Source organism: Pseudophryne corroboree, unplaced genomic scaffold, assembly GCF_028390025.1.
Source record: "Pseudophryne corroboree isolate aPseCor3 unplaced genomic scaffold, aPseCor3.hap2 scaffold_149, whole genome shotgun sequence".
Classification (NCBI taxonomy): domain Eukaryota; kingdom Metazoa; phylum Chordata; class Amphibia; order Anura; family Myobatrachidae; genus Pseudophryne; species Pseudophryne corroboree.
Window position 1 is genome coordinate 820,621 of NW_026968120.1, and position 24,546 is coordinate 845,166.

Genomic DNA, 24,546 nt, shown 5'->3' on the forward strand with positions numbered 1-24,546 from the left:
TCGGTTCTCCGAGAACCGAATTCCCGACGAACTCCACGTGGTTTACACTGGTCCGAGGCAGGCTCGGTTGTTCCCGCCTGACTCGGAAAACCTGAACAAGGGAAAATGTCATCATCCCGCTGTCGGATTCTCGCGAGATTCGGATTCCATATAAAGAGCTGCGCGTTGCCGCCATTTTTACTCGTGCATTGAAGAGAGAGCGGAGAGGACGTGGCTATGTTCTCTCAGTGGAAATCTCAATATCAGTGCCCAGTATCAGTGGTTACTTATTGCTGCTCAGTAATACTAGTAGTGTGTCTCTCCTGCTCAGTGTCAGTTCTCAGTAGTATCCTCATCAGTGCTCAGTATCACTGCTCATTGTCTTGTGCTGCATTGTGGTGCTCAGCATACAACAGTACATTACTAATAGTCCAGTGCTGCATCTTGCTGCTCATGTTGGCTATGCCCCAGCCCCTGAAGCATTCAAGCTGATTTCTTGCAGCAGCTGGGCACTGTAACAGCTCCAGAGCTGCTCTGTAAGGCAAGTAAAAGGGTGTTGGCCCTGCAGCACTACCTGTAGTTTGCATTGTGCGTTGGAAGGCACAAAGTAAGCAGACAGGAGAAGACAGGAGAGTGCACAAGGGCAAAGAAGGCAGGGGCTCAAGAAAAGAGAAGTGGAAACAGACAGCAAACTAGGCTGGAGAGAGACCTGAGACAAAGAGATCTGAATTATACAAGTAGCCGACCAGAGGAAACACAAATTATGCAGTCAAGTGTCCCACATTTGGGGAAATCGTAGGAGCAGCACACCCAGAGTGCAATGGGTGAGCCTTGCCCTGGTAGAAGCACCTTCCTGATCATAGTATCTCACTTGGCAGGTAAGTAGGAGTTGGGCTTGAGCTGGGGAGGGTCGCTGCTCGGGCACCCCCCTGTCAAGTGAAGGAGATCCAACTGAGGCAGCACAAGGAAACTCTCGAAAAAAGAACAAGGCTAGAGGAAGATCTGAGACAAAGAAATCTGACTTTTACCAGAGCTGACCAGAGGAAAGCACAAACACAGTCCCCCACTACCACAAATAATGCAGTCGAGTTTCCCACATTTGGGGAAATCACAGGGGTCAGCATACCCAGAATGCAATGAATGAACCTCACCCTGGGAGAACAATCTTCATGACCATGGTATCTCCTATGCAAAATAAGTATGATTTGGGATAGGGCTGGGGAGGGCCGCTGCTCAGGCACATCTCTGTCAAGTAAAGGAGATTCAACTGAGGCAGCACAAGGGAACTCTCATCTGGGGACAACAACTGCAGGGAGAACACATATTTTCAGATGAACATGGGAGAGCAGAAGGCTGCCTAATACTGAAGCACCCCAAACAACAAACCAAATGCAACAACTAGTACAAGCATTCCTGGGGGAAGGTCTGCAGAAGACGGATTTGCATACGGTGATGTCATCCAAGCAGTGGGCCAAAGTTGGCTGGAACCCTCATCTGCATATGAAAAGAGAAAAGGGGTATGCAGGGCATGGCGGCCTTTTGCGGCGCTTGGATGACCCTTAGTTCGCATTAAACACCTCCACCCTCCGTCGGTGTGGGGCTCATGTTGGCTATGCCCCAGCCCCTGAAGCATTCAAGCTGATTTCTTGCAGCAGCTGGGCACTGTAACAGCTCCAGAGCTGCTCTGAAAGGCAAGTAAAAGGGTGTGGGCCCTGCAGCACTACCTGTAGTTTGTATTGTGCGTTGGAAGGCACAAAGTAAGCAGACAGGAGAAGTCAGGAGAGTGCACAAGGGCATAGAAGGCAGCGGCTCAAGAAAAGAGAAGTGGAAACAGACAGCAAACTAGGCTGGAGAGAGACCTGAGACAAAGAGATCTGAATTATACGAGTAGCCGACTAGAGGAAACACAAATTATGCAGTCAAGTGTCCCACATTTGGGGAAATCGTAGGAGCAGCACACCCAGAGTGCAATGGGTGAGCCTTGCCCTGGGAGAAGCACCTTCATGATCATAGTATCTCACCTGGCAGGTAAGTAGGAGTTGGGCTAGAGATGGGGAGGGTCGCTGCTCGGGCACCCCCCTGTCAAGTGAAGGAGATCCAACTGAGGCAGCACAAGGAAACTCTCGAAAAAAGAACAAGGCTAGAGGAAGATCTGAGACAAAGAAATCTGTATTTTACCAGAGCTGACCAGAGGAAAGCACAAACACAGTCCCCCACTACCACAATTAATGCAGTCGAGTTTCCCACATTTGGGGAAATCACAGGGGTCAGCATACCCATAATGCAATGAATGAACCTCACCCTGGGAGAACAATCTTCATGACCATGGAAACTCCTATGCAAAATAAGTATGATTTGGGATAGGGCTGGAGAGGGCCGCTGCTCAGGCACATCTCTGTCAAGTAATGGAGATTCAACTGAGGCAGCACAAGGGAACTCTCATCTGGGGACAACAACTGCAGGGAGAACACATATTTTCAGATGAACATGGGAGGGCAGAAGGCTGCCTAATACTGAAGCACCCCCAAACAACAAACCAAATGTAACAACTAGTAAAAGCATTCCTGGGAGAAGGTCTGCAGAAGACGGATTTGCATACGGTGATGTCATCCAAGCAGTGGGCCAAAGTTGGCTGGAACCCTCATCTGCATATGAAAAGAGAAAAGGGTTATGCAGGGCATGGCGGCCTTTTGCGGTGCTTGGATGACCCCTAGTTCGCATTAAATACCTCCACCCTCCTTCGGTGTGGGGCTCATGTTGGCTATGCCCCAGCCCCTGAAGCATTCAAGCTGATTTCTTGCAGAAGCTGGGCACTGTAACAGCTCCAGAGCTGCTCTGTACGGCAAGTAAAAGAGTGTGGGCCCTGCAGCACTACCTGTAGTTCGCATTGTGCGTTGGAAGGCACAAAGTAAGCAGACGGGAGAAGTCAGGATAGTGCGCAAGGGCATAGAAGGGAGCGGCTCAAGAAAACAGAAGTGGAAACAGACAGCAAACTAGGCTGGAGAGAGACCTGAGACAAAGAGATCTGAATTATACGAGAGCCGACCAGGGGAAACACAAATTATGCAGTCAAGTTTCCCACATTTGGGGAAATCGCAGGAGCAGCACACCCAGAGTGCAATGGGTGAGCCTTGCCCTGGGAGAACAATCTTTATGACCATGGTATCTCCTATGCAAAATAAGTATGATTTGAGATAGGGCTGGGGAGGGCCGCTGCTCAGGCACATCTCTGTCAAGTAAAGGAGATTCAACTGAGGCAGCACAAGGGAACTCTCATCTGGGGACAACAACTGCCGGGAGAACACATATTTTCAGATGAACATGGGAGGGCAGAAGGCTGCCTAATACTGAAGCACGCCCAAACAACAAACCAAATGAAACAACTAGTACAAGCATTCCTGGGAGAAGGTCTGCAGAAGACGGATTTGCATACGGTGATGTCATCCAAGCAGTGGGCCAAAGTTGGCTGGAACCCTCATCTGCATATGTTGAAGATACAATTTGTGAATTGCATTTAACACTATCTCCCTTTCCTGGGGAGAAGATGGTAGGGCCGATTTGAAAAACCGGCGAGGAGGCACCTCTTCGAATTTCAGCTTGTAACCCTGAGAAACAATTTCTATTGCCTAGGGATCCACCTGCGAATGAACCCAGATGTGGCTGAAAACTCGAAGACGTGCCCCCAACTGGGCGGACTCCTTTAGTGGAGCCCCAGCGTCATGCAGTGGATTTTGTAGAGGCCGGGGAGGACTTCTGTTCCTGGGAACTAGCTGTGTTGTGCAGCTTCTTCCCTCTGCCCTTACCTCTGGCAAGAAAGGACGCACCTCGTACTTTCTTGTTTCTCTGTGATCGAAAGGACTGCATTTGATAATGTGGTGCTTTCTTAGGCTGTGAGGGAATATAAGGCAAAAAATTTGATTTACCAGCTGTAGCTGTGGAGACTAGGTCCGAGAGACCTTCCCCAAACAATTCCTCACCCCTGTAAGGTAAAACCTCCATATGCCTTTTTGAGTCGGCATCACCTGTCCATTGCCGGGTCCATAGGACTCGTCTAGCAGAAATCGACATAGCGTTTATTCTAGAACCCAGTAGACTAATGTCACTTTGAGCATCTCTCATATATAGGACAGCATCTTTTATATGCCCTATGGTCAATAACATAGCATCCTTATCTAGGGTCTCAATCTCTGCTGATAAGGTATCTGTCCATGCTGCCACCGCGCTACAACCCCGGCCGACGCAATTGCCGGTCTGAGTAAGGTACCAGAATGTGTGTAAATGGACTTTAGGGTAACCTCCTGCTTGCGGTCAGCAGGGTCCCTGATGGTAGCCGTATCCTGGGATGGCAGCGCTACCTTTTTGGATAAGCGTGTCAATGCTTTATCCACCCTAGGGGAGGATTCCCACCGTATCCTGTCCATTGGCGGGAAAGGATACGCCATAAGAATCCTTTTGGGAATCTGCAGCTTTTTGTCTGGAGATTCCCAAGCTTTTTCACATAATTCGTTCAACTCATGTGAGGGGGGAAAGGTTATCTCAGGTTTCTTTCCCTTATACATGTGTACCCTCGTGTCAGGGACAGGGGACTCTGTGATGTGCAAAACATCTTTTATTGCAATAATCATATATCGAATACATTTAGCCAATTTTGGCTGTAACTTTGCATCATCGTAGTCGACACTGGAGTCAGAATCTGTGTCGGTATCTGTGTCAACTATTTGGGATAGTGGGCGCTTTTGAGACCCCGAAGGTCCCTGCGACATAGGGACAGGCATGGGTTGACTCCCTGACTGTTCCCTAGCTTCAGCTTTGTCTAATCTCTTGTGTAATAAGTTTACATTAGCACTTAAAACATTCCACATATCCATCCAGTCAGGTGTCGGCGTTGTCGATGGAGACACCACATTAATTTGCTCCTGCTCCTCTCTAGGAGAGCCTTCTACCTCAGACATGTCGACACACGTGTACCGACACACCATACACTCAGGGAATCCTCTTATCTGAGGACAGTTCCCCAACAAGGCCCTTTGGAGAGACAGAGAGAGAGAGTATGCCAGCACACACCCCAGCGCTATATGACCCAGGAAAAAAACACAATAATTTTATGTTTACCCAGTAGCGCTGTATTTCCATATGCGCCTAATTATGTGCCCCCCTCTTCTTTAAGACCCTCTTTCTACCGTGGTATAAGCAGGGGAGAGTCCGTGGAGCTTCCCCTCAGCGGTGCTGTGGAGAAAATGGCGCTGGTGAGTGCTGAGGGAGAAGCCCCACCCCCTCAGCGACGGGCTTCTGTCCCGCTCAAATATAGTAAAAAAATGGCGGGGGCTCTTATATATATATACAGTGCCTAGCTGCATATATATTTATTTTGCCAAAGAGAGGTCTATATTGCTGCCCAGGGCGTCCACCCTGCGCCCTTCACCCTTACACTGACTGCCGTGTGTGAGGTGTATTGGAGCAATGGAGCACAGCTTTACTGCTGTGCGTTACCTCAGTGAAGATCATGAAGTCTTCCGCCGCCTCTGAAGTCTTCTTTTCTTCTCATACTCACCCGGCTTCTAACTTCCGGCTCTGCGAGTGGGACGGCGGCGCGGCTCTGGGACGGACGGCGAGGGTGAGACCTGCGTACCGATCCCTCTGGAGCTAATGCTGTACAGTAGCCTAAGAAGCAGAGCCTATCAACTCACAGAAGTAGGTGTGCATCTCTCCCCTCCGCCCCTCGATGCAGGGAGTCTGTTGCCAGCAGGCTCCCTGAAAATAAAAAAATCTAACAAATATACTTTCTGTCAGGAAACTCAGGAGAGCTCCCTGAAAAGCACCCAGTCTCCTCTGGGCACAGTAGTAAACTGAGGTCTGGAGGAGGGGCATAAAGGGAGGAGCCAGTGCACACCCAGATCTAAAGTCTTTCTTAAAGTGCCCATGTCTCCTGCGGAGCCCGTCTATCCCCCATGGTCCTTACGGAGTCCCCAGCATCCTCTAGGACGTAAGAGAAAAATTATGCTGGCAGAAAAATCCAATTGAGTGATTAAACAGCTCCAGAGCTGCTCTGTAAGGCAAGTAAAAGGGTGTGGGCCCTGCAGCACTACCTGTAGTTTGCATTGTGCATTGGAAGCCTAGTTTGCTGTCTGTTTCCACTTCTTTTTTCTTGAGCCCCTCCCGTCTATACCCTTGTGCACTATCCTGACTTCTCCTCCCGTCTGCTTACTTTGTGCCTTCCAATGCACAATGCAAACTACAGGTAGTGCTGCAGGGCCCACACCCTTTTACTTGCCTTACAGAGCAGCTCTTGAGCTGTTACAGTGCCCAGCTGCTGCAAGAAATCAGCGTGAATGCTTCAGGGGCTGGGGCATGGCCAACATGAGCCCCACACCGAAGGAGGGTGGGGGTGTTTAATGCGAACTAGGGGTCTCGCACAATGCGAACTACAGGTAGTGCTGCAGGGCCCACACCCTTTTACTTGCCTTACAGAGCAGCTCTGGAGCTGTTACAGTGCCCAGCTGCTGCAAGAAATCAGCTTGAATCCTTCAGGGGCTGGGGCATAGCCAACATGAGCCCCACACCGACGGAGGGTGGAGGTGTTTAATGCGAACTAGGGGTCATCCAAGTGCCGCAAAAGGCCGCCATGCCCTGCACGCCCCTTTTCTCTTTTCATATGCAGACGAGGGTTGAAGCCAACTTTGACCCACTGCTTGGATGACATCGCCATATGCAAATCCATCTGCTGCAGGCCTTCCCCCAGGAATGCTTGCACTAGTTGTTGCATTTGGTTTGTTGTTTGGGGGTGCTTCAGTATTAGGCAGCCTTCTGCCCTCCCATGTTCATCTGAAAATATGTGTTCTCCCTGCAGTTGTTGTCCCCAGATGAGAGTTCCCTTGTGCTGCCTCAGTTGAATCTCCTTTACTTGACAGAGATGTGCCTGAGCAGCGGCCCTCCCCAGCCCTATCCCAAATCATACTTATTTTGCATCGGAGATACCATGGTCATGAAGACTGTTCTCCCAGGGTGCGGTTCATTCATTGCATTCTGGGTATGCTGACCCCTGTGATTTCCCCAAATGTGGGAAACTCGACTGCATTATTTAATGCGAACTAGGGGTCATCCAAGCACCGCAAAAGGCCGCCATGCCCTGCATACCCCTTTTCTCTTTTCATAAGCAGACGAGGTTTGAAGCCAACTTTGACCCACTGCTTGGATGACATCACTTGCTGCCTTTCCAATGAAGCAAGTTTAATTTAATAATAGGTGAAAAACCATCCCTACAAAGGTGTTAATCAGAGACTTGGCTTTGTGGACACTTTTCAGAGAACAAATTTGTTAGTATAAAAATAAAGCCAGAAAATGAAGAGCTGTTTAATCACTCAATTGGATTTTTCTGCCAGCATATTTCTTTTTCTCTGCAACCCACTGCTAAATTGTTCTTCCTAGCTGTTTTTATAAAATCACTGAATCAAATCTAACTCTGATTACATTAGAGAAGGCCAGGTACCCTACACCATAACAGGGGGTTTGAAATTTTGACTTGTCTACTTAAAGATCACCAAAATCTGATAACAAGGTCAATTAAGTCCCTTGGTGGGATTGAACCACCAACCTTTTGGTTAATAGCCTTACACACTAACTGCTTGCGCCACAGCGACACTTTGCAAAAGAACATACTGACAAAGGCTAATAAGCATTCATCTAGAACGATTCCTAGAAACATTTTAAAAAGTCAATAATGTGGAGAGTTTTTGTAAGATGTTTCTTCCATCAACCAATGAAGAAACACATTGGTACTTTCCCATGATGAGTGAGTGCTTCAGGATCTCTTGCACTTACATGTGCAGCAGAGTACTGCAATGGAAAAATGCTGGGCCCATAACCCAGAGGTAGGCAGATTGAAACTATCCTCTGCTATATGCATTTTTTTTGTTAATTAAAGTAATCCAAAACTGGGATTGATATTTTTGCTCTTTTATTTTTACTTAAAGTACAATAACTTTTACCATTTTAATTTGTTTTAATAGTATATTGACAGTATTGTTTTCTTTCAAAAATCCTATTAATTTTCTTTACCCGATTATTAAAATGGTAATTGACAAAAACAAACTACATTGTCACCAGAAGAGCAATACAAAATGTACAAGTGATATAGTAAAATCATCTTTCCAGCTTGAATTTCAATGATGCATTGGGGCAACGATTTTGTGAGAAACATCTTCACCCTTAAATAAAGATGTTCTTAATTCCTTACCTGTGTGCTAATTAGATATCACCTTGTTTTCACATTAAACAGACTTCCACATGAGAAAACAGCAAAGATGCAGTGGCGTTAATGTTTCCTGGTGTCAACCTGTATTATTTCCGTAGATATTGAAATGAGGATGCATCTTGCTGCCTTTCCAATGAAGCAAGTTTAATTTAGTAATAGGTGAAAAACCATCCCTACAAAGATGTTAATCAGATACTTGGCTATGTGGACACTTTTCAGAGAACAAATTTGTTATCATAAAAATAAAGCCAGAAAATGAAGAGCTGTTTAATCACTCAATTGGATTTTTCTGCCAGCATTTTTCTTTTTCTCTGCAACCCACTGCTAAATTGTGCTTCCTAGCTGTTTTTTTATAAAATCACTTAATCAAATCTAACTCTGATTACATCAGAGAAGGCCAGGTACCCTACACCATAAGAGGGGGTTTGCAATTTTGACTTGTCTACTTAAATATTACCAAAATCTGATCACAAGGTCAATTACGTCCCTGGATGGGATTGAACCACCAACCTTTTGATTAATAGCTGAACACACTAACCGATTGCGCCACAGAGACACTTTGCGAAAAGTACATACTGACAAAGACTAATAAGCATTCATCTAGAACGTTTCCTAGAAAAACTTTAAAAAGTCAATAATCTGGAGAGTTTTTGTAAGATGTTTCTTCCAGCAACCAATGAAGAAACACATTGGTACTTTCGCATGATGAGTGAGTGCTTCAGGATCTCTTGCACTTACATGTGCAGCAGAGTACTGCAATGGAAGCATGCTGGGCCCATAACCCAGAGGTAGGCAGATTGAAACTATCCTTTGCTATATGCATTTTTTTTTTGTTCATTAAAGTAATCCAAAACTGGGATTGATATTTTAGCTTTTATTTTTACTTAAAGTACAATAACTTTTACCATTTTAATTTGTTTTAATAGTATATTGACAGTATTGTTTTCTTTCAAAAATCCAATTAATTTTCTTTACCCGATTATTAAAATGGTAATTGACAAAAACAAACTACATTGTCACCAGAAGAGCAATACAAAATGTACAAGTGATATATTAAAATCATCTTTCCAGCTTGAATTTCAATGATGCATTGGGGCAACGATTTTGTGAGAAACATCTTCACCCTTAAATAAAGATTTTCTTAATTCCTTACCTGTGTGCTAATTAGATATCACCTTGTTTTCACATTAAACAGACTTCCACATGAGAAAGCAGCAAGGATGCAGTGGCGTTAATGTTTCCTGGTGTCAACCTGTATTATTTCAGTAGATATTGAAATGAGGATGCATCTTGCTGCCTTTCCAATGAAGCAAGTTTAATTTAGTAATAGGTGAAAAACCATCCCTACAAATATGTTAATCAGATACTTGGCTTTGTGGACACTTTTCAGAGAACAAATTCGTTAGCATAAAAATAAAGCCAGAAAATGAAGAGCTGTTTAATCACTCAATTGGATTTTTCTGCCAGCATATTTCTTTTTCTCTGCAACCCACTGCTAAATTGTGCTTCCTAGCTGTTTTTTTTATAAAATCACTGATTCAAATCTAACTCTGATTACATCAGAGTAGGCCAGGTACCCTACACCATAAGAAGGGGGTTTGAAATTTTGACTTGTCTACTTAAAGATCACCAAAATCTGATAACAAGGTCAATTACATCCCTGGGTGGGATTGAACCACCAACCCTTTGATTAATAACCAAACACTAACAGATTGCGCCACAGAGACACTTTACAAACGTACATACTGACAAAGGCTAATAAGCATTCATCTAGAACGTTTCCTAGAAAAACTTTAAAAAGTCAATAATCTGGAGAGTTTTTGTAAGATGTTTCTTCCATCAACCAACGAAGAAACACATTGGTACTTTCCCATGATGAGTGAGTGCTTCAGGATCTCTTGCACTTACATGTGCAGCAGAGTACTGCAATGGAAAAATGCTGGGCCCATAACCCAGAGGTAGGCAGATTGAAACTATCCTCTGCTATATGCATTTTTTTTTGTTAATTAAAGTAATCCAAAACTGGGATTGATATTTTTGCTCTTTTATTTTTACTTAAAGTGCAATAACTTTTACCATTTTAATTTGTTTTAATAGTATATTGACAGTATTGTTTTCTTTCAAAAATCCACTTAATTTTCTTTACCCTATTATTAAAATGGTAATTGACAAAAACAAACTACATTGTCACCAGAAGAGCAATACAAAATGTACAAGTGATATATTAAAATCATCTTTCCAGCTTGAATTTCAATGATGCATTGGGGTAACGATTTTGTGAGAAACACCTTCACCCTTAAATAAAGATTTTCTTAATTCCTTACCTGTGTGCTAATTAGATATCACCTTGTTTTCACATTAAACAGACTTCAACATGCGAAAGCAGCAAGGATGCAGTGGCGTTAATGTTTCCTGGTGTCAACCTGTATTATTTCAGTAGACATTGAAATGAGGATGCATCTTGCTGCCTTTCCAATGAAGCAAGTTTAATTTAGTAATAGGTGAAAAACCATCCCTACAAAGGTGTTAATCAGAGACTTGGCTTTGTGGACACTTTTCAGAGAACAAATTTGTTAGCATAAAAATAAAGCCAGAAAATAAAGAGCTGTTTAATCACTCAATTGGATTTTTTTGCCAGCATATTTCTTTTTCTCTGCAACCCACTGCTAAATTGTGCTTCCTAGCTGTTTTTATAAAATCACTGAATCAAATCTAACTCTGATTACATCAGAGAAGGCCAGGTACCCTACACCATAACAGGGAGTTTGAAATTTTGACTTGTCTACTTAAAGATCACCAAAATCTGATAATAAGGTCAATTACGTCCCTGGGTGGGATTGAACCACCAACCTTTTGGTTAATAACCATACACACTAACTGATTGCGCCACAGCGACACTTTGCAAAAGTACATACTGACAAAGGCTAATAAGCATTCATCTAGAACGTTTCCTAGAAACATTTTAAAAAGTCAATAATGTGGAGAGTTTTTGTAAGATGTTTCTTCCATCAACCAATGAAGAAACACATTGGTACTTTCCCATGATAAGTGAGTGCTTCAGGACCTCTTGCACTTACATGTGCAGCAGAGTACTGTAATGGAAGCATGCTGGGTCCATAACCCAGAGGTAGGCAGATTGAAACTATCCTCTGCTATATGCATTTTTTTTTGTTAATTAAAGTAATCCAAAACTGGGATTGATATTTTTGCTCTTTTATTTTTACTTAAAGTACAATAACTTTTACCATTTTAATTTGTTTTAATAGTATATTGACAGTATTGTTTTCTTTCAAAAATCCAATTAATTTTCTTTACCCGATTATTAAAATGGTAATTGACAAAAACAAACTACATTGTCACCAGAAGAGCAATACAAAATGTACAAGTGATATATTAAAATCATCTTTCCAGCTTGAATTTCAATGATGCATTGGGGCAACGATTTTGTGAGAAGCATCTTCACCCTTAAATAAAGATTTTCTTAATTCCTTACCTGTGTGCTAATTAGATATCACCTTGTTTTCACATTAAACAGACTTCCACATGAGAAAGCAGCAAGGATGCAGTGGCGTTAATGTTTCCTGGTGTCAACCTGTATTATTTCTGTAGATATTGAAATGAGGATGCATCTTGCTGCCTTTCCAATGAAGCAAGTTTAATTTAGTAATAGGTGAAAAACCATCACCACAAAGGTGTTAATCAGAGACTTGGCTTTGTGGACACTTTTCAGAGAACAAATTTGTTAGCATAAAAATAAAGCCAGAAAATGAAGAGCTGTTTAATCACTCAATTGGATTTTTTTGCCAGCATATTTCTTTTTCTCTGCAACCCACTGCTAAATTGTGCTTCCTAGCTGTTTTTATAAAATCACTGAATCAAATCTAACTCTGATTACATCAGAGAAGGCCAGGTACCCTACACCATAAGAGGGGGTTTGAAATTTTGACTTGTCTACATAAAGATCACCAAAATCTGATAACAAGGTCAATTACGTCCCTGGGTGGGATTGAACCACCAACCTTTTGGTTAATAGCCTTACACACTAACTGATTGCGCCACAGCGACACTTTGCAAAAGCATATACTGAAAAAGGCTAATAAGCATTCATCTAGAACGTTTCCTAGAAACATTTTAAAAAGTCATTAATGTGGAGAATTTTTGTAAGATGTTTCTTCCATCAACCAATGAAGAAACACATTGGTACTTTCCCATGATGAGTGAGTGCTTCAGGATCTCTTGCACTTACATGTGCAGCAGAGTACTGTAATGGAAGCATGCTGGGTCCATAACCCAGAGGTAGGCAGATTGAAACTATCCTCTGCTATATGCATTTTTTTTGTTAATTAAAGTAATCCAAAACTGGGATTTACATTTTTGCTCTTTTATTTTTACTTAAAGTACAATAACTTTTACCATTTTAATTTGTTTTAATAGTATATTGACAGTATTGTTTTCTTTCAAAAATTCACTTAATTTTCTTTTCTGTGTGCTAATTAGATATCACCTTGTTTTCACATTAAATAGACTTCCACATGAGAAAGCAGCAAGGATGCAGTGGCGTTAATGTTTCCTGGTGGTAGTGGGGGACTGTGTTTGTGCTTTCCTCTGGTCAGCTCTGGTAAAAGTCAGATTTCTTTGTCTCAGATCTTCCTCTAGCCTTGTTCTTCTTTCGAGAGTTCCCTTGTGCTGCCTCAGTTGGATCTCCTTCACTTGACAGGGGCGTACCCGAGCAGCGACCCTCCCCAGCACTAGCCCAACTCCTACTTACCTGCCAGGTGAGATACTATGATCATGAAGGTGCTTCTCCCAGGGCAAGGCTCACCCATTGCACTCTGGGTGTGCTGCTCCTGCGATTTCCCCAAATGTGGGAAACTTGACTGCATAATTTGTGTTTCCCCTGGTCGGCTCTCGTATAATTCAGATCTCTTTGTCTCAGGTCTCTCTCCAGCCTAGTTTGCTGTCTGTTTCCACTTCTCTTTTCTTAAACCGCTCCCTTCTATGCCCTTGCGCACCTTAATTAAATCTAACTCTGATTACGTCAGAGAAGGCCAGGTACCCTACACCATAAGAGGGGGTTTGAAATTTTAACTTGTCTACTTAAAGATCACCAAAATCTGATCACAAGGTCAATTACATCACTGGGTGGGAACCTTTTGGTTAATAGCCCATGTAAGTGCAAGAGATCCTGAAGCACTCACTCATCATGGGAAAGTACCAATGTGTTTCTTACAAAAATTCTCCAGATTATTGACTTTTTAAAGTTTTTCTAGGAAACGTTCTAGATGAATGCTTATTAGCCTTTGTCAGTATGCACTTTTGCAAAGTGTCGCTGTGGCGCAATCAGTTAGTGTGTATGGCTATTAACCTAAAGGTTGGTGATTCAATCCCACCCAGGGACGTAATTGACCTTGTTATCAGATTTTGGTGATCTTTAAGTAGACAAGTCAAAATTTCAAACCCCCTCTTATGGTGTAGGGTACCCAGCCTTCTCTGATGTAATCAGAGTTAGATTTGATTAAGTGATTTTATAAAAAACAGCTAGGAAGCACAATTTAGCAGTGGGTTGCAGAGAAAAAAAATTATGCTGGCAGAAAAGTCCAATTGAGTGATTAAACAGCTCTTCATTTTCTGATTTTATGTTTATGCTAACAAATTTGCTCTCTGAAAAGTGTCCACAAAGCCAAGTCTCTGATTAACACCTTTGTAGGAATGGTTTTTCACCTATTACTAAATTAAACTTGCTTCATTGGAAAGGCAGCAAGATGCATCCTCATTTCAATGTCTACTGAAATAATACAGGTTGACACCAGGAAACATAAACGTCACTGCATCCTTGCTGCTTCCTCATGGGGAAGTCTGTTTAATGTGAAAACAAGGTGATATCTAATCAGCACACAGGTAAGGAATTAAGAAAATCTTTCTTTATGGGTGAAGATGTTTCTCACAAAATTGTTGCACCAAGGCATCATTGAAATTAAAGCTGGAAAGATGATTTTAATATATCACTTGTATATTTTGTACTGCTCTTCTGGTGACAATGTAGTTTGTTTTTGTCAATTACCATTTTAATAATAGGGTAAAGAAAATTAAGTGGATTTTTGAAAGAAAACAATACTGTCAATATACTATTAAAACAAATTAAAATGGTAAAAGTTATTGTACTTTAAGTAAAAATAAAAGAGCAAAAATATCAATCCCAGTTTTGGATTACTTTAATTAACAAAAAACAATGCATATAGCAGAGGATAGTTTCAATCTGCCTACCTCTGGGTTATGGACCCAGCATGCTTCCATTACAGTACTCTGCTGCACATGTAAGTGCAAGAGATCCTGAAGCACTCACTCATCATGGGAAAGTACCAATGTGTTTCTTCATTGGTTGATGGAAGAAACATCTTACAAAAACTCTCCAGATTATTGACTTTTTAAAGTTTTTCTAGGAAACGTTCTAGATGAATGCTTATTAGCCTTTGTCAGTATGTACTTTCGCAAAGTGTCTCTGAGGCACAAACAGTTAGCGTGTTCAGTTGTTAACCAAAAGGTTGGTGGTTCAATCCCACCTAGGGACGTAATTGACCTTGTTATCAGATTTTGGTGATCTTTAAGTAGACAAGTAAAAATTTCAAACCACCTCTTATGGTGTAGGGTACCTGGCCTTCTCTGATGTAATCAGAGTTAGATTTGATTAAGTGATTTTATAAAAAAAACAGCCACGAAGCACAATTTAGCAGTGGGTTGCAGAGAAAAAGAAATATGCTGGCAGAAAAATCCAATTGAGTGATTAAACAGCTCTTCATTTTCTGGCTTTATTTTTATGCTAACAAATTTGTGCTCTGAAAAGTGTCCACAAAGCCAAGTATCTGATTAACACCTTTGTAGGGATGGTTTTTCACCTATTATTAAATTAAACTTGCTTCATTGGAAAGGCAGCAAGTGATGTCATCCAAGCAGTGGGTCAAGGTTGGCTTCAAACCTCGTCTGCTTATGAAAAGAGAAAAGGGGTATGCAGGGCATGGCGGCCTTTTGCGGTGCTTGGATGACCCCTAGTTCGCATTAAATAATGCAGTCGAGTTTCCCACATTTGGGGAAATCACAGGGGTCAGCATACCCAGAATGCAATGAATGAACCGCACCCTGGGAGAACAGTCTTCATGACCATGGTATCTCCTATGCAAAATAAGTATGATTTGGGATAGGGCTGGGGAGGGCCGCTGCTCAGGCACATCTCTGTCAAGTAAAGGAGATACAACTGAGGCAGCACAAGGGAACTCTCATCTGGGGACAACAACTGCAGGGAGAACACATATTTTCAGATGAACATGGGAGGGCAGAAGGCTGCCTAATACTGAAGCACCCCCAAACAACAAACCAAATGCAACAACTAGTGCAAGCATTCCTGGGGGAAGGCCTGCAGCAGATGGATTTGCATATGGCGATGTCATCCAAGCAGTGGGTCAAAGTTGGCTTCAACCCTCGTCTGCATATGAAAAGAGAAAAGGGGCGTGCAGGGCATGGCGGCCTTTTGCGGCACTTGGATGACCCCTAGTTCGCATTAAACACCTCCACCCTCCGTCGGTGTGGGGCTCATGTTGGCTATGCCCCAGCCCCTGAAGGATTCAAGCTGATTTCTTGCAGCAGCTGGGCACTGTAACAGCTCCAGAGCTGCTCTGTAAGGCAAGTAAAAGGGTGTGGGCCCTGCAGCACTACCTGTAGTTCGCATTGTGCGAGACCCCTAGTTCGCATTAAACACCCCCACCCTCCTTCGGTGTGGGGCTCATGTTGGCCATGCCCCAGCGCCTGAAGCATTCACGCTGATTTCTTGCAGCAGCTGGGCACTGTAACAGCTCAAGAGCTGCTCTGTAAGGCAAGTAAAAGGGTGTGGGCCCTGCAGCACTACCTGTAGTTTGCATTGTGCATTGGAAGGCACAAAGTAAGCAGACGGGAGGAGAAGTCAGGATAGTGCACAAGGGTATAGACGGGAGGGGCTCAAGAAAAAAGAAGTGGAAACAGACAGCAAACTAGGCTTCCAATGCACAATGCAAACTACAGGTAGTGCTGCAGGGCCCACACCCTTTTACTTGCCTTACAGAGCAGCTCTGGAGCTGTTTAATCACTCAATTGGATTTTTCTGCCAGCATAATTTTTCTCTTACGTCCTAGAGGATGCTGGGGACTCCGTAAGGACCATGGGGGATAGACGGGCTCCGCAGGAGACATGGGCACTTTAAGAAAGACTTTAGATCTGGGTGTGCACTGGCTCCTCCCTCTATGCCCCTCCTCCAGACCTCAGTTTACTACTGTGCCCAGAGGAGACTGGGTGCTTTTCAGGGAGCTCTCCTTAGTTACCTGACAGAAAGTATATTTGTTAGATTTTTTTATTTTCAGGGAGCCTGCTGGCAACAGACTCCCTGCATCGAGGGGCGGAGGGGAGAGATGCACACCTACTTCTGTGAGTTGATAGGCTCTGCTTCTTAGGCTACTGTACAGCATTAGCTCCAGAGGGATCGGTACGCAGGTCTCACCCTCGCCGTCCGTCCCAGAGCCGCGCCGCCGTCCCCCTCGCAGAGCCGGAAGATAGAAGCCGGGTGAGTATGAGAAGAAAAGAAGACTTCAGAGGCGGCGGAAGACTTCATGATCTTCACTGAGGTAACGCACAGCAGTAAAGCTGTGCTCCATTGCTCCAATACACCTCACACACGGCAGTCAGTGTAAGGGTGAAGGGCGCAGGGGGGACGCCCTGGGCAGCAATATAGACCTCTCTTTGGCAAAATAAATATATATGCAGCTAGGCACTGTATATATATATAAGAGCCCCCGCCATTTTTTTACTATATTTGAGCGGGACAGAAGCCCGTCGCTGAGGGGGTGGGGCTTCTCCCTCAGCACTCACCAGCGCCATTTTCTCCACAGCACCACTGAGGGGAAGCTCCATGGACTCTCCCCTGCTTATACCACGGTAGAAAGAGGGTCTTAAAGAAGAGGGGGCACATAATTAGGCGCATATATATGTGGAAATACAGCGCTACTGGGTAAACATAAAATGATTGTGTTTTTTTCCTGGGTCATATAGCGCTGGGGTGTGTGCTGGCATACTTTCTCTCTCTGTCTCTCCAAAGGGCCTTGTTGGGGAACTGTCCTCAGATAAGAGGATTCCCTGAGTGTATGGTGTGTCGGTACACGTGTGTCGACATGTCTGAGGTAGAAGGCTCTCCTAGAGAGGAGCAGGAGCAAATTAATGTGGTGTCTCCATCGACAACGCCGACACCTGACTGGATGGATATGTGGAATGTTTTAAGTGCTAATGTAAACTTATTACACAAGAGATTAGACAAAGCTGAAGCTAGGGAACAGTCAGGGAGTCAACCCATGCCTGTCCCTATGTCGCAGGGACCTTCGGGGTCTCAAAAGCGCCCACTATCCCAAATAGTTGACACAGATACCGACACGGATTCTGACTCCAGTGTCGACTACGATGATGCAAAGTTACAACCAAAATTGGCTAAATGTATTCGATATATGATTATTGCAATAAAAGATGTTTTGCACATCACAGAGTCCCCTGTCCCTGACACGAGGGTACACATGTATAAGGGAAAGAAACCTGAGATAACCTTTCCCCCCTCACATGAGTTGAACGAATTATGTGAAAAAGCTTGGGAATCTCCAGACAAAAAGCTGCAGATTCCCAAAAGGATTCTTATGGCGTATCCTTTCCCGCCAATGGACAGGATACGGTGGGAATCCTCCCCTAGGGTGGATAAAGCATTGACACGCTTATCCAAAAAGGTAGCGCTGCCATCCCAGGATACGGCTACCATCAGGGACCCTGCTGACCGCAAGCAGGAGGTTACCCTAAAGTCCATTTACACACATTCTGGTACCTTACTCAGACCGGCAATTGCGTCGGCCGAGGTTGTAGCGCGGTGGCAGCATGGACAGATACCTTATCAGCAGAGATTGAGACCCTAGATAAGGATGCTATGTTATTAACCATAGGGCATATAAAAGATGCTGTCCTATATATGAGAGATGCTCAAAGTGACATTAGTCTACTGGGTTCTAGAATAAACGCTATGTCGATTTCTGCTAGACGAGTCCTATGGACCCGGCAATGGACAGGTGATGCCGACTCAAAAAGGCATATGGAGGTTTTACCTTACAGGGGAGAGGAATTGTTTGGGGAAGGTTTCTCGGACCTTGTCTCCACAGCTACAGCTGGTAAATCAAATTTTTTGCCTTATATTCCCTCACAGCCTAAGAAAGCACCACATTATCAAATGCAGTCCTTTCGATCACAGAGAAACAAGAAAGTACGAGGTGCGTCCTTTCTTGCCAGAGGTAAGGGCAGAGGGAAGAAGCTGCACAACACAGCTAGTTCCCAGGAACAGAAGTCCTCCCCGGCCTCTACAAAATCCACCGCATGACGCTGGGGCTCCGCTAAAGGAGTCCGCCCAGTTGGGGGCACGTCTTCGAGTTTTCAGCCACATCTGGGTTCATTCGCAGGTGGATCCCTAGGCAATAGAAATTGTTTCTCAGGGTTACAAGCTGAAATTCGAAGAGGTGCCTCCTCGCCGGTTTTTCAAATCGGCCCTACCATCTTCTCCCCAGGAAAGGGAGATAGTGTTAAATGCAATTCACAAATTGTATCTTCAACAGGTGGTGGTCAAGGTTCCCCTGCTTCAACAAGGAAAGGGAAATTATTCGACCCTGTTTGTAGTCCCAAAACCGGACGGTTTGGTCAGACCCATATTAAATTTAAAATCCCTGAACCTATACTTGAAAAGGTTCAAGTTCAAGATGGAATCGCTAAGAGCGGTCATCGCCAGCCTAGAAGGGGGGGATTTTATGATATCTCTGGACATAAAGGATGCATACCTTCATGTACTCATTTATCCACCTCATCAGGCGTACCTAAGATTTGCGGTACAGTATTGTCATTACCAATTTCAGACGTTGCCGTTTGGTCTCTCCAGAATTTTCTCCGAGAATTTTCACCAAGGTAATGACGGAAATTATGGTGCTCCTGCGAAAGCAAGGTGTCACAATTATCCCGTACTTGAACGATCTCCTCATAAAAGCGAGATCAAGAGAGCAGTTGCTGAACAGCGTATAACTTTCATTGAAGGTGTTACAGCAAAACGGCTGGATTCTCAATATCCCGAAGTCGCAGTTGGTTCCTACGACTCGTCTGACTTTGCTTGGGCATTATTCTGGATATGGACCAGAAAAGGGTTTATCTTCCGATAGAAAAGGCCCAGGAACTCATGACTCTGGTCAGGAACCTATTGAAACCAAAACAGGTGTCAGTGCATCACTGCACTCGAGTCCTGGGAATGATGGTGGCATCATACGAGGCCATTCCCTTCGGCAGGTTCCATGCGAGGATCTTGCAATGGGACCTACTGGACAAGTGGTCCGGGTCACATCTACAGATTCATCAGTTGATCACCCTGTCCCCCAGGGCCAGGGTATCTCTCCTGTGGTGGCTGCAGAGTGCTCACCTTCTAGAGGGCCGCAGGTTCGGCATTCAGGACTGGATCCTGGTGACCACGAACGCGAGCCTCCGAGGTTGGGGAGCAGCCACACAGGGAAGAAATTTCCAAGGTCTTTGGTCAAGTCAGGAGACTTGTCTTCACATCAACATCCTGGAGCTAAGGGCCATATACAACGCCCTATGTCAAGCGGAGACCTTACTTCGCGACCAACCAGTTCTGATCCAGTCAGACAACGTCACCGCAGTAGTTCATGTAAACCGCCAAGGCGGCACAAGGAGCAGAGTGGCGATGGCGGAAGCCACCAGAATTCTTCGCTGGGCGGAGAATCATGTAAGCGCACTGTCAGCAGTGTTCATTCCGGGAGTGGACAACTGGGAAGCAGACTTCCTCAGCAGACACGACCTACATCCAGGAGAGTGGGGACTCCATCAGGAAGTCTTCGCACAGATTGCAAGTCGGTGGGGACTGTTCCAGATAGACATGATGGCGTCCCGCCTCAACAAAAAGCTACAGAGGTATTGCACCAGGTCAAGAGACCCTCAGGCAGTAGCTGTTTAAACAGCTCTTCATTTTCTGATTTTATGTTTATGCTAACAAATTTGCTCTCTGAAAAGTGTCCACAAAGCCAAGTCTCTGATTAACACCTTTGTAGGAATGGTTTTTCACCTATTACTGAATTAAACTTGCTTCATTGGAAAGGCAGCAAGATGCATCCTCATTTCAATGTCTACTGAAATAATACAGGTTGACACCAGGAAACATTAACGCCACTGCATCCTTGCTGCTTTCGCATGTGGAAGTCTGTTTAATGTGAAAACAAGGTGATATCTAATTAGCACACAGGTAAGGAATTAAGAAAATCTTTATTTAAGGGTGAAGGTGTTTCTCACAAAATCGTTGCCCCAATGCATCATTGAAATTCAAGCAGGAAAGATGATTTTAATATATCACTTGTACATTTTGTATTGCTCTTCTGGTGACAATGTAGTTTGTTTTTGTCAATTACCATTTTAATAATAGGGTAAAGAAAATTAAGTGGATTTTTGAAAGAAAACAATACTGTCAATATACTATTAAAACAAATTAAAATGGTAAAAGTTATTGTACTTTAAGTAAAAATAAAAGAGCAAAAATATCAATCCCAGTTTTGGATTACTTTAATTAACAAAAAAAAATGCATATAGCAGAGGATAGTTTCAATCTGCCTACCTCAGGGTTATGGGCCCAGCATGTTTCCATTGCAGTACTCTGCTGCACATGTAAGTGCAAGAGATCCTGAAGCACTCACTCATCATGGGAAAGTACCAATGTGTTTCTTCGTTGGTTGATGGAAGAAACATCTTACAAAAACTCTCCAGATTATTGACTTTTTAAAGTTTTTCTAGGAAACGTTCTAGATGAATGCTTATTAGCCTTTGTCAGTATGTATGTTTGTAAAGTGTCTCTGTGGCGCAATCGGTTAGTGTGTTTGGTTATTAATCAAAGGGTTGGTGGTTCAATCCCACCCAACGATGTAATTGACCTTGTTATCAGATTTTGGTGATCTTTAAGTAGACAAGTCAAAATTTCAAACCCCCTTCTTATGGTGTAGGGTACCTGGCCTACTCTGATGTAATCAGAGTTAGATTTGAATCAGTGATTTTATAAAAAAAAAGCTAGGAAGCACAATTTAGCAGTGGGTTGCAGAGAAAAAGAAATATGCTGGCAGAAAAATCCAATTGAGTGATTAAACAGCTCTTCATTTTCTGGCTTTATTTTTATGCTAACTAATTTGTTCTCTGAAAAGTGTCCACAAAGCCAAGTATCTGATTAACATATTTGTAGGGATGGTTTTTCACCTATTACTAAATTAAACTTGCTTCATTGGAAAGGCAGCAAGATGCATCCTCATTTCAATATCTACTGAAATAATACAGGTTGACACCAGGAAACATTAACGCCACTGCATCCTTGCTGCTTTCTCATGTGGGAGTCTGTTTAATGTGAAAACAAGGTGATATCTAATTAGCACACAGGTAAGGAATAAAGAAAATCTTTATTTAAGGGTGAAGATGTTTCTCACAAAATCGTTGCCCCAATGCATCATTGAAATTCAAGCTGGAAAGATGATTTTAATATATCACTTGTACATTTTGTATTGCTCTTCTGGTGAAAATGTAGTTTGTTTTTGTCAATTACCATTTTAATAATCGGGTAAAGAAAATTAATTGGATTTTTGAAAGAAAACAACACTGTCGATATACTATTAAAACAAATTAAAATGGTAAAAGTAATTGTACTTTAAGTAAAAATAAAAGCTAAAATATCAATCCCAGTTTTGGATTACTTTAATGAACAAAAAAAAATGCATATAGCAAAGGATAGTTTCAATCTGCCTACCTCTGGGTTATGGGCCCAGCATGCTTCCATTGCAGTACTCTGCTGCACATGTAAGTGCAAGAGATCCTGAAGCACTCACTCATCATGGGAAAGTACCAATGTGTTTCTTCATTGGTTGCTGGAAGAAACATCTTACAAAAACTCTCCAGATTATTGACTTTTTAAAGTTTTTCTAGGAAACGTTCTAGATGAATGCTTATTAGTCTTTGTCAGTATGTACTTTTTGCAAAGTGTCTCTGTGGCGCAATCGGTTAGTGTGTTCAGCTATTAATCAAAAGGTTGGTGGTTCAATCCCATCCAGGGACGTAATTGACCTTGTGATCAAATTTTGGTAATATTTAAGTAGACAAGTCATATAGCAGAGGATAGTTTCAATCTGCCTACCTCTGGGTTATGGACCCAGCATGCTTCCATTACAGTACTCTGCTGCACATGTAAGTGCAAGAGATCCTGAAGCACTCACTCATCATGGGAAAGTACCAATGTGTTTCTTCATTGGTTGATGGAAGAAACATCTTACAAAAACTCTCCAGATTATTGACTATTTAAAGTTTTTATAGGAAACGTTCTAGATGAATGCTTATTAGCCTTTGTCAGTATATACTTTTGCAAAGTTTCGCTGTGGCGCAATCAGTTAGTGTGTACGGCTATTAACCAAAAGGTTGGTGGTTCAATCCCACCCAGGGACGTAATTGAACTTTTTATCAGATTTTGTTGATCTTTAAGTAGACAAGTCAAAATTTCGAAAACCCCTGTTATGGTGTAGGGTACCTGGCCTTCTCTGATGTAATCAGAGTTAGATTTGATTCATACTGTTAACTGGGTAGTATATCACAAGTTATACGGTGTGATTGGTGTGGCTGGTATGAATCTTGACCTTGGATTAACAAAAATCCTTTCCTCGTACTGTCTGTCTCCTCTGGGCACAGTTTCTCTAACTGAGGTATGGAGGAGGGGCATAGAGGGAGGAGCCAGTGCACACCCAGATCTAAAGTCTTTCTTAAAGTGCCCATGTCTGCTGCGGAGCCCGTCTATCCCCCATGGTCCTTACGGAGTCCCCATCATCCTCTACGGACTACGAGAAAAAAAAATTACCGGTAGGTTTAAAATGTTATTTTTTTCTCTGCAACCCACTGCTAAATTGTGCTTCCTAGCTGTTTTTTATAAAATCAGTTAATTAAATCTAACTCTGATTACGTCAGAGAAGGCCAGGTACCCTACACCATAAGAGGGGGTTTGAAATTTTGACTTGTCTACTTAAAGATCACCAAAATCTGATGACAAGGTCAATTACATCCCTGGGTGGGATTGAACCACCAACCTTTTGGTTAATAGCCCATGTAAGTGCAAGAAATCCTGAAGCACTCACTCATCATGGGAAAGTACCAATGTGTTTCTTACAAAAATTCTCCAGATTATTGACTTTTTAAAGTTTTTCTAGATGAATGATTATTAGCCTTTGTCAGTATTGACTTTTGCAAGGTGTCTCTGTGGCGCAATCGGTTAGCATGTTTGGCTATTAACCAAAAGGTTGGTGGTTCAATCAGAGTTAGATTTGATTAAGTGATTTTATAAAAAAACAGCTAGGAAGCACAATTTAGCAGTGGGTTGCAGAGAAAAAAAAAATGCTGGCAGAAAAGTCCAATTGAGTGATTAAACAGCTCTTCATTTTCTGATTTTATGTTTATGCTAACAAATTTGCTCTCTGAAAAGTGTCCACAAAGCCAAGTCTCTGATTAACACCTTTGTAGGAATGGTTTTTCACCTATTACTGAAATAAACTTGCTTCATTGGAAAGGCATCAAAGATGCATCCTCATTTCAATGTCTACTGAAATAATACAGGTTGACACCAGGAAACGTCACTGCATCCTTGCTGCTTCCTCACGGGGAAGTCTGTTTAATGTGAAAACAAGGTGATATCTAATCAGCACACAGGTAAGGAATTAAGAAAATCTTTCTTTGTGGGTGAAGATGTTTCTCACAAATTGTTGTCCCAATGCATCATTGAAATTCAAGATGGAAGATGATTTTCATATATCACTTGTACATTTTGCATTGCTCTTCTGGTGACAATGTAGTTTGTTTTTGTCAATTACCATTTCAGTAATAGGGTAAAGAAAATTAAGTGGATTTTTTAAAGAAAACAATGCTGTCAATATACTATTAAAACAAATTAAAATGATAAAAGTTATTGTACTTTAAGTAAAAATAAAAGAGCCAAAATATCAATCCCAGTTTTTGATTACTTTAATTATAAAAAAAAAATGCACATAGCAGAGGATAGTTTCGATCAATCGACCTCTGGGTTATGGGCCCAGCATGCTTCCATTGCACTACTCTGCTGCTCATGGAAGTGTAAGAGATCCAGAAGACTAAATTGATTAAAGGCCTAAAAGTACTGGACTATAAGGAAAGACTTACTAGGCTGAATATTTATACAC

The 24,546-nt window shown here is 42.9% G+C and overlaps 6 non-coding genes and 2 pseudogenes across 6 annotated transcripts; 2 read left to right on the top strand and 6 right to left on the bottom strand.

Annotated features, from left to right (window-relative positions):
• Window positions 1-701: 701 nt before the first annotated feature.
• Window positions 702-865, bottom strand: LOC134998564 (U1 spliceosomal RNA). Its single transcript, XR_010200767.1, has one exon. It is a non-coding gene; the product is annotated as a U1 spliceosomal RNA (small nuclear RNA).
• Window positions 866-1,017: 152 nt separating this feature from the next.
• LOC134999099 (U1 spliceosomal RNA) lies at window positions 1,018-1,181 on the bottom strand. The gene has a single exon (XR_010201262.1). It is a non-coding gene; the product is annotated as a U1 spliceosomal RNA (small nuclear RNA).
• Window positions 1,182-1,851: 670 nt separating this feature from the next.
• On the bottom strand, window positions 1,852-2,015 carry LOC134998402 (U1 spliceosomal RNA). Its single transcript, XR_010200666.1, has one exon. It is a non-coding gene; the product is annotated as a U1 spliceosomal RNA (small nuclear RNA).
• A 152-nt stretch (window positions 2,016-2,167) lies between these two features.
• Window positions 2,168-2,331, bottom strand: LOC134998965 (U1 spliceosomal RNA). Its single transcript, XR_010201126.1, has one exon. It is a non-coding gene; the product is annotated as a U1 spliceosomal RNA (small nuclear RNA).
• Window positions 2,332-3,002: 671 nt separating this feature from the next.
• LOC134999220 (U1 spliceosomal RNA) lies at window positions 3,003-3,165 on the bottom strand. Its single transcript, XR_010201379.1, has one exon. It is a non-coding gene; the product is annotated as a U1 spliceosomal RNA (small nuclear RNA).
• A 3,765-nt stretch (window positions 3,166-6,930) lies between these two features.
• On the top strand, window positions 6,931-7,109 carry LOC134998605 (U1 spliceosomal RNA; annotated as a pseudogene).
• A 5,881-nt stretch (window positions 7,110-12,990) lies between these two features.
• Window positions 12,991-13,153, top strand: LOC134999190 (U1 spliceosomal RNA). The gene has a single exon (XR_010201350.1). It is a non-coding gene; the product is annotated as a U1 spliceosomal RNA (small nuclear RNA).
• Window positions 13,154-15,235: 2,082 nt separating this feature from the next.
• Window positions 15,236-15,414, bottom strand: LOC134998586 (U1 spliceosomal RNA; annotated as a pseudogene).
• Window positions 15,415-24,546: the final 9,132 nt, after the last annotated feature.